This window comes from Heterodontus francisci, chromosome 5 (genome assembly GCF_036365525.1).
Source record: "Heterodontus francisci isolate sHetFra1 chromosome 5, sHetFra1.hap1, whole genome shotgun sequence".
Lineage (NCBI taxonomy): Eukaryota > Metazoa > Chordata > Chondrichthyes > Heterodontiformes > Heterodontidae > Heterodontus > Heterodontus francisci.
The window spans coordinates 178566722-178576526 of NC_090375.1; the positions used below are offsets into that span (position 1 = coordinate 178566722).

The 9805-nt window shown below is 42.7% G+C and overlaps 1 long non-coding RNA gene across 1 annotated transcript in view; it reads right to left on the reverse strand.

Annotated features, from left to right (window-relative positions):
- Nucleotides 1-546, reverse strand: part of LOC137369647 (uncharacterized) — a 78200-nt gene extending 77654 nt beyond the window's left edge. The window contains exon 1 of the long non-coding RNA XR_010974991.1: nt 49-546. This is a non-coding gene — a long non-coding RNA (uncharacterized lncRNA). The remainder of the gene's footprint in view (nt 1-48) is intronic.
- Between the last annotated feature and the right edge of the window lie 9259 nt (nt 547-9805).

The following is a 9805-nucleotide window of genomic DNA, read 5'->3' on the forward strand; positions in this document are numbered from 1 at the left end:
TGCTGCTCCCGGTCCACAAGGGAGCTGAAAAGCAATGTGATAACTTACTCTGCTGAGTTTCTTCTGGTCCTGGCTGCTGACCCTGGCGGCTTTGATCTGGTGGGGAAGGCACCACTGCTCCCCCAGTCAGGGTTCAAGTTAAAGTGAAAGGTCAAAGAAGTCATCAGTGCCTGACCTGCATATTCAAAGGGGACCTCGGTGGCTTGGGACAGGTATCCTTCCCGCCGGCGATTTAAAATTGTAGGCAACAAGATCAGGGGAACTTAGGAGTGGGCAATTCCCCCTGTTACATTTTAACTAACCCTGACTGATTTTCACAGGGAAGCAGGAGTTAAACTCACGACCAAGTGTGTCTTCATTCTTGGATCCAAATCAGGGCTGTTGCTGCGACGTCGCCAAGATCACAATCAGAAACATATCATGAAATGTCACCAACAGTAATCACACAAACCCATCATTTGTCAGCTACAGTGAATTTTGCGGCTTCATTATACTTTGCTGCTCTTCTTGTATGCAAGCTGTTTCTTCTACTGCATTCCTGATCAGAACTGTTGGGGGTGGGGAAATGGGAAGCATATGACTTGCTTTTAAGAATCCTTGGATCTTCAAAAAAGTGATGCCCGAGAATGGTCTCGGTTGACTCATCATCTGAATTTCCTTTTGACCCTGTGGGAAAATATCTTAGCTTTTCTCACTCTGCTTCCCTGAATGCATGATTGAGATGTGAAACTCAAAATGTGTGGTAAACCGCTGGCAAAAAAATATCAGTCTGCTGCTCGGTAGAACAGCATGACTGTACGGCAACACTTTCTCTTGCTGGCTTCGTAGCCATCTTGATTTTAGTTCAGATAAGGTTTTTAATCTATTCTTCCCCATTGCTAAAGCATTTTTGACCCCGTCTTTTATAGGGACTCAAGACGTTACGCTGTTACATGGGCAGCAGGTTGAGCAGGCAAGCTGCTTTGCAGATATCAGCCAGTAAGACTTTGATCTGGCTGTTTAAAGGGATGAAATAGTGATGTACACTTGGTTGACTTGTGTTCCAACTGTCTCACACTTGGGGAGTACCTTGATATTTATCTGTGAAGACAAAGAGGGAATTAAGACCTCACTTGCAGGCTGAATTGTGAGCATGAAATTTAATTACCAGCCTTCAATGCACAGAACGTTGTATATTGCTGCACTGTCATTCACTGAGGATCAATTTTAGTAACTGACTTTGTCTCAGACCAGAGGGAATCTGGCTATACACAAATTCATAGATTCGTACAGCACAGAAGGAGGCCATTCAGCCCACCGTGCCTGCGCTGGCTCTTTGCAAGTGCTGTCCAATTAGTTCCACTCGCTTGCTCTTTCCCCATAGCCTTGCAAGTCTTTCTTTTCAAGTATATATCCAATCCCTTTTCCTTTCATCAAATCCACACTAAACTCACAACAGTAGTTTGTCGTGGCTCAAGTAATCAGTTATCGGTGCATTTTTTTTGGATCACTAAAAGTGTAGTAATTCCGTTTGTACCAATTACATAATAAAACCATGGCATAAGCAGCTGTTATTTGCAGTTCACAAAACAGCAGCTGCTTTCACTGATAGTTATTGTAAAGCACAGTTAGACCCTGAGAACTTGCATAAGACTGTGGTCTCTGGACTGACCGTTGAGTTATGCAGCTGAATGTGTGTGTTCGAACTTAGTGTAAAACTCCTTGTCTGGGGAATTGTGGCTAATGGTACCAATGGGCCCCACTGGTTTAGGCAATCTAACTTTAGGAGAAATGCAAGTTGATTTCTGAGAAAGCTGCTGACACTAGGAGGGACCACCTTTAAACTGACAAAACCACTTCCTATAATACGTTAACAGAATTGGTGAGGGGGGTGGGGGGAGTCATGCTAGAGAGCTCAAGCTTTGGCAGAGAACCAAGACCAGGCTGGGTCAAAAAAGGACATACCGTTCTTCTTTTAGTTAGAATATCTTACAGATATTTAGGGTAGATTTTATGAGCTCCCACCAAGAGTTCCCAATGGGAGTTCAGGCGCATCGGGTCCTGCAGGGATTTTTGACAATTTAAATGTTTCTCCTTTTCTCCCTCTCTCCAGAAGGTGGGTGTCAGGCTTGTGTGGGTGCCATGGACACTGATAGCCTTCTGGTAGCTCCTTCATTTGTGCCCGAAAAGTGAGCATGGGCATCAGGACTGAGCATGTTCCTGACATCATGCAATGTTCAAACACTCACATGTGCGAATGCACACACATAAACATGCCCTCAAATGGCAGTGGAAACTGGCTGATTTTCTCCTCCCTAATTTGAAACAAAGAACCAGTACAGCTACGAATGCAGCTCTCTCCTGCAAAAGGCTGTTCAGCCTCAGGCAATTGATAATTTCAAAATTGGAGATTAACAGATTTTTGTTAGGCAAGGGTTACAGAACCAAGGAAGGTAGATGGAGTTAAGCTACAGATCAGCAATGATCTAATTGAATGGTGGAACAGGATCAAGGGGCTAATCCTGTTCCTACATTGACTGTGAGACACAGCACAGAAAGGAGGGATCGAACCAGAACTAGATATAGTCAGGTAATTCATATTAACGAAGTAGCCTTGAAGCTTTATTCACAAGGCACCCTTCCATAAGGTCACTGTGCAGCATTAAGTTTGCAGTTAAATAGTTTTGGTGATTTAGTGACTAGTTCACCTGGTTATGCGATCTGATGGCAATGGGTTGTTTATTGAATTGTGGCAAATTTTGAAAACTACTAAATAAACCTGCTATTTGTTGATAACGGTTACTGCTCATATGGTGTTGGAAATCATGGTAGTTATTCTATCCTTATGTTCCGAGAAGTTCTGATGCCTTTGCAAAAAATGTAGGAAATCGGACTTGCCATCAAATTTTATTTCCGTCTGACAGTAGTTGTTGGATTTTCTGACTTCATGCTTGCACCAAAAGGATATTGTTTGAAATGGTGCTCCAGGTGAAGGGCTTCACTGTGAGTACATATTGGAAATTTGACTGTATGCCGTCACAGTTTTCCATCCAATACGGAATATCATAGGGAATTGTGCCTTTTTTCCCAAAATATATTTCCAGCAAGACTATGCACCAGGAGCACAATTTCATAAAATTGCCCCTCAGATGGCAGCAACATAAGAACGCACCAAGGCTCCTTAGACAGCACTTTCCAAACCCGCGATCTCTAACAACTAGAAGGACAAGGGCAGCAAATGGTTGGGAACACCTGCAGGTTCCCCTCCAAGCCACACACCATCCTGACTTGGAACTATATCGCCGTTCCTTCACTGTCACTGGGTCAAAATCCTGGAACTCCCTTCCTAACAGCACTGTGGGTGTACCTACCTCACATGGACTGCAGTGGTTCAAGAAGGCAGCTCACCACCACCTTCTCAAGGGCAATTAGGGATGGACAATAAATGCTGGCCTGACCAGCGACACCCACATCCCATGAATGAATAAAAAAAAATAAGGATAGATTTTGTGGCAAACAAGATTTTTCTTGGCGGCATAGTGCTGTAAAATCAGGCGGCGATCCGTATTGCTGGATTCCCATCTCACTTACACACCACAAACTCCCAACTGGCCTTTTAGACAATCTGTGGAAGAGCTTTGTTTTAACAGTGAAGTCCATGTAAATCTTCTTTGGCCTCATAATCTCGAGAGACAATGGGTAAGCGCCTGGAGGTGGTCAGTGGTTTGTGAAGCAGCGCCTGGAGTGGCTATAAAGTCCAATTCTAGAGTGACAGACTCTTCCACAGGTGCTGCAGATATAATTGGTTGTCGGGGCTGTTACACAGTTGCTCTTTCCTTGTGCTTCCGTCTTTTTTCCTGCCAACTGCTAAGTCTCTTTGACTCACCACTCTTTAGCCCCACCTTTATGGCTGTCCGCCAGCTCTGGCGATCACTGGCAACTGACTCCCACGACTTGTGGTCAATGTCACAAGACGTCATGTTGTGTTTGCAGATGTCTTTAAAGTGGAGACATGGACGGCCGGTGGGTCTGGTACCGGTGGCGAGCTCGCTGCACAATGTGTCCTTGGGGATCCTGCCATCTTCCATGCGGCTCACATGGCCAAGCCATCTCAGGCGCCGCTGCCTTAGTAGGGTGTATATGCTGGGGATGTTGGCCGCCTCGAGGACTTCTGTGTTGGAGATACGGTCCTGCCACCTGATGCCAAGGATTCTCTGGAGGCAGCGAAGATGGAATGAATTGAGACGTCGCTGTTGGCTGACATACGCTATCCAGGCCTCGCTGCCATAGAGCAAGGTACTGAGGACACAGGCTTGATACACTTGGACTTTTGTGTTCCGTGTCAGTGCGCCATTTTCCCCCACTCTCTTGGCCAGTCTGGACATAGCAGTGGAAGCCTTTCCCATGCGCTTGTTGATTTCTGCATCGAGAGACAGTTACTGGTGATAGTTGAGCCTAGGTAGGTGAACTCTTGAACCACTTCCAGAGCGTGGTCGCTGATATTGATGGATGGAGCATTTCTGACATCCTGTCCCATGATGTTCGTTTTCTTGAGGCTGATGGTTAGGCCAAATTCGGTGCAGGCAGCCGCAATCCTGTCGATGAGACTCTGCAGACAATCTTCAGTGTGGGATGTTAATGCAGCATCGTCAGCAAAGAGAAGTTCCCTGATGATGACTTTCCGTACTTTGGTCTTGGCTCTTAGACGGGCAAGGTTGAACAACCTGCCACCTGATCTTGTGTGGAGGAAAATTCCTTCTTCTGAAGGCTTGAACGCATGTGACAGCAGCAGGGAGAAGAAGATCCCAAACAGTGTAGGTGCGAGAACACAGCCCTGTTTCATGCCACTCAGGATAGGAAAGGGCTCTGATGAGGCGCCGCTATGCTGAATTGTACCTTTCATATTGTCATGGAATGAGGTGCTGATACTTAGTAGCTTTGGTGGGCATCCAATCTTTTCTAGTAGTCTAAAGAGACCACATCTGCTGACGAGGTCAAAGGCTTTGGTGAGATCAATGAAAGCAACGTAGAGGGGCATCTGTTGTTCACGGCATTTCTCCTGTAGCTGGCGAAGGGAGAACAGCATGTCAATGGTGGATCTCTCTGCTCTAAAGCCACACTGTGCCTCAGGGTAGACACGCTCAGCCAGCTTCTGGAGCCTGTTTAAAGCGACTTGAGCGAAGACTTTCCCCACTATGCTGAGCAGGGAGATTCCACGGTAGTTGTTGTAGTCACCGCGGTCACCCTTGTTCTTATAGAGGGTGATGATATTGGCATCGCCCATGTCCAATCATACTGAAATAACTGCTGAGAATTTGTCAATTGTCTCATGAGGAATGTGTTATGCACTCATCTTGTCCATATGAATAAAGGCATTGAAGGTCAAACAGATTTCATGCTTTATTCAGCTTGAACTACAGTTTTTTTTTGCCATGTGTATTTTTATAGTGTCATTGTTGTTAGATTTCAAATTTCTGTTTGCAACATTTCCAATGGCTGGATTTCGTTATACCTGGATTTTTGCTTGCAAGATTTTAGATTGTGATAGCGCATTGCCTGGGAGTGTGGTGGAGGCAGGTTCAATCGAGACATTCAAGAGGGAATTGGATTATTATCTGAAAAGGAAGAATGTACAGGGCTATGGGGAGAAGGTGGGGGAGAGGCACAATGTAAATTGCTCCTTCAGAAAACCAGCAAGACACGACAGGCTAAATGGCCTCCTTTTGCGCGGTAACCATTCTATGATTCCAATCTCTCTCTGAAACTGCTCAGACTAGAAAACAAAATCAGAATCAAATGTAAATGAGTTATTTGAAGCTGGAGTGGAGTGATGGATTTAATTATTGATTGGTACCTTTAAAACCAGGTGTGCAGAGTTTGTTAAAACAGCTATCTTTCACTTTTGGAACTGGGGTTAAAACTATCCCGAATTGCTGGGTTGGAAGTGCCCTCCCTTGGTCAGGTGCAAGGATTCTACAGGAAATAAGTTTGGGTAGTCTCAACTCAATTCTTAGAACTAATCTACAGTACAGAATACGGCAGAATTGTACAAAAAATTGGCATCATAACCTAAACAATAGGCTGGTTGGCATGGAAATTGGAAATGTCATGCCAGTCAGTAGTCATACTAGTCATTATGGAAAAATCAGTTTGGAAATAACAGCTGGCAATATTAGCAGATGAATGCTTAACGCATATGCATGATATTTTTTTATCCATTATTTAAGTGGAGACGTTAACCCATTTAAAAGGAATGGATTAATAAAATAAATGGATTAATACCCGTGTTCAAATATCAGATGAAGGAATATCATTCAAATACGTACATGTCCACTCACTAATACTGATAATAATTTTAAAGCTATAGTTGGTGTAGAACAGAAGTTTCTTAACTCTGCAACTGGCCTGTGATGTTTACACTAGATGCAAAACTTCCAAAAGGAATGAATTCTCCAACACAAGAAAGAATACTCTCTTTAAAAATTAATGTGGAACTTTTCATAGTGGCTCAAATTCAAATAAAATGACTTTTATAATTGTGAAAGAAAATTAGATCAGAAAATATTGCAGCACGTGTATTACCTTTCTGTTTAAATGAAAGATTGTTTTCAGAACTCTCTACTTGTGCAATTTGTTTTTACATCTATTAGAAAGTGCCAACAGAAAACAAATGATAATTTATTGGTATTAAAGAATGAATTGGAAGTGCAGGCTGTGCCAACGCTTGGCACCAAAGGTTATGCTAACTATTCACAAGAATCGACAGTTCATGTTCTAGTCAGTTGAACACAGATGTAATCAGGCTTTGCAGGCACTTCCTGAAATATGTTTTACTATGCCTAAGCCCTGGGCCTGCTCTAATTCTCAGAATAAAAGTTAAAGACACTCTGATATTATACTTAAAATTGTGGTTTACCAGGCTGAGAAAAAGCAACTTCATAAGCAATTTAAGATTAAACGGATGTTATATGTTGGTTGGCCTTCTGGGAATACACAGGGAAATGAACACTGAAAGTGGTTGACTAATAAATAAAACTTATCTGAAGATGCCTAAATCAGTTAAATTTAGTAGTGAGGTGTGATCCAGTGATTCGAGTTGCTAACCTCAGACACTAAATGTGTTGGGTATGAGACTGAATTGGATCAACATTGGTGAAACATACCACAACTGTCAGCTGGTGCAAGTGAAGCTGGAGAACCAGATGCAGTAGGTAAATATGCCATCCTCCAGCAATATTAGCACTCACCTTATGAGCACATTATATTCACTATTTTGAGCATTGAATTTCTCTGTGGAATACAAATTGCCAAAGTCAAAAGGAATAGTATTACTTGATAAAATTCCAATACTTAAATTGAACTAAAAACATCACTGGAAGCACAGATCTATTATCTGCCAAATCAGAGATTGTTTGGGAGTTTGAGTTTCCATGCAATCTGTCACTTGGAATTAGCGACTTTCACATTTCAGATTGGTTTATGATCAGGGAACAAGTAATGAAGATGGAACTTCCATCCAATTGAAAAATTATACATTTTTACCATGAAATGGCATTGAAAACAGATATAAACCGTCATAAAAGGAAGACGTTGTGGGTTCTTGCAGGATATCAGGCATTGACCTACAGGAAGAGGTTCCTGCGGTTCAACACCAAATAGACACTAACAAAATGGAAGACCATCCAGTTCATGGGGTTAGTGTGAGGAGCCTAAACAATTGCAAGGGCATCGACATCATCTCTAATGCCCTGTGCTTCTAGGAACCCTACCAACTTATATAAATTCTGCTTTTATCCAGCTTAAGCTCCTTTCCATAGGAAAAGTGATGAACCTATTGCCCCTTGAAAATAAGAGCTCTAACACTTGCTTGGTGCATTTGTGGGCAGCTGACTGATTGGTTTGGCATCTGTCAACACGAATACCTTGAAAGAACCTGTTGCCATAAAAGTTTATTATGGTGGTGATCTTGACAGAGCTATCCCAGTGGTAGAAGCTGTCTGCCGATTGACCTCATGGAGATGGCATTGGTCTGTGGCAATCTTCCTTGCAAAGTGGACGTGGTGAAGACAGGTCTCCTCTGACACATCCAGGTAGGACTCTCTGGATCTGTAAATGTGTTAAGGAAGGGTATGTACAGAATGACTGAGGTGTAAGCACCATAAGTGTAACCTTTCTCGTCACTTCATGAACTGATCTCTGTTCTTCAAATCTTGGAGTGGCTACCTTCCCATTTGGGAAGAGTTTGTGATTAGTGAGTGGGGAAGATGTGAAGAAACCATTTATCTAATTGCAAAGTGTGCTTTGGATCATGAAGTGACATGAAAGCAGATATGAATGATGAACAGTCATGAAATGACCACTTTTCAGGTGAAAAGCAGCTAGAATAATGTTGTGTTTAAAGCAGAAATAACTCAAAGCTTAATAAAAGCAGTAATTATTGAACTAAATCAAGATGCAGATGAAAATAATAATAAAATCCAAAGATGCAGAGCACTTCCGCTGTGAGACGTTGCTTTGAAACCGCTTCTGTCAGAAGTACAGCAAAGCAGGATTGCCTTGTTTGGGACCCAGAGCATCCTCCTCCAGGAGAACTACACATTCTGCTTGACAGAAGGTAGCAGAGTAAATGCTGTAGCAACCAGCCAAAGTATGTTGGAGAAAATGAAAGAAATAAATGAATAGCCTCGGGAATTCTGTCAAGGCAAGAATAGTCAGTGTTCCCATGCTCTAAGTAGATGAGCATATTGCAGAGCTCCCTCTTGATCTGTTAAACCATGATGAACTCATGTTGAGCCTTCAGAAAACAGCTCTTTGTACATCCATGCTGCAGCAAGGCATATTTTGTTACAGTCCCTTAAAACTGGAACTGTCATATTATCCAAAGTCTGTAAAACAGATTACCACACACCTATTCTGCATGGTGCCTGTGTGTTTACTTTCACACAAGCTGGGATGCAGGGTGGACACTTGGGCGGAACTTTAAGTACTATTCAGGCCAAATAAAGTGCTGCAAAGCAGGAAGCACCAAATTTAAAGGTATTTTCGATCACTGAACCAGGAGAGCCAGGTACCCTTGGGCTCCAAAAAAAAACATTCTTTGCCGCTTGCCCTCTCCCTCAAATAGCCCAGATGCTGAGGATTGTCTTATAATTAAGCATTCATGATCACTACCTCAGAAATGGGCATACACCCGCATTCATCCTGTGCTGCTAGTAACCAGTGACCTGCACTGTGATAGAATGGATTCCCTTTCAGGGGCCCAGATGGCAACCTGGTGCCATCAATAATACCTTAGATTTGCAAGAATCTGACAATGAAAAAGAAAAAAAATTGCATGAATCTCATTCAGGCTGATTACGATTTACCACACAGCTTCCCTTTATAGTGCTCAAACCCTTCATTCCCCGGAAAGACAGCTACTCGTCTCTTCAACCCATTTGAACTAATCTCTGTAACACCTGACCCTTGTAACTTATTCCACAAATCTATTGTCCTTTGTGTGTAAGCACAAAGGAATTTTATAAACAAGAACAATACTGTGAGTGCATATTTTCCAATGGGTACAGAACTGACCCAAAGCTGCATGTCATTTAAGCTGAAATCAGTGGAGTACTTTTCGGCACCCCTTAAGTTTGTTTAACCAGGCCAAGTATTAATGGCCATAGGGAGTAGCCAAATTAGTAAGAAGCCATTCCTTACATTTCATAATATTCCAAACAGCATTTACCCTCCAAAGGTTATTAGGTTCAAACATATGGTAAAGCTTAGTGCCAAGGAACCTCCAACTCCAGTAAGCAAGGCCTTAACCAAAGTATTTTAGCACATA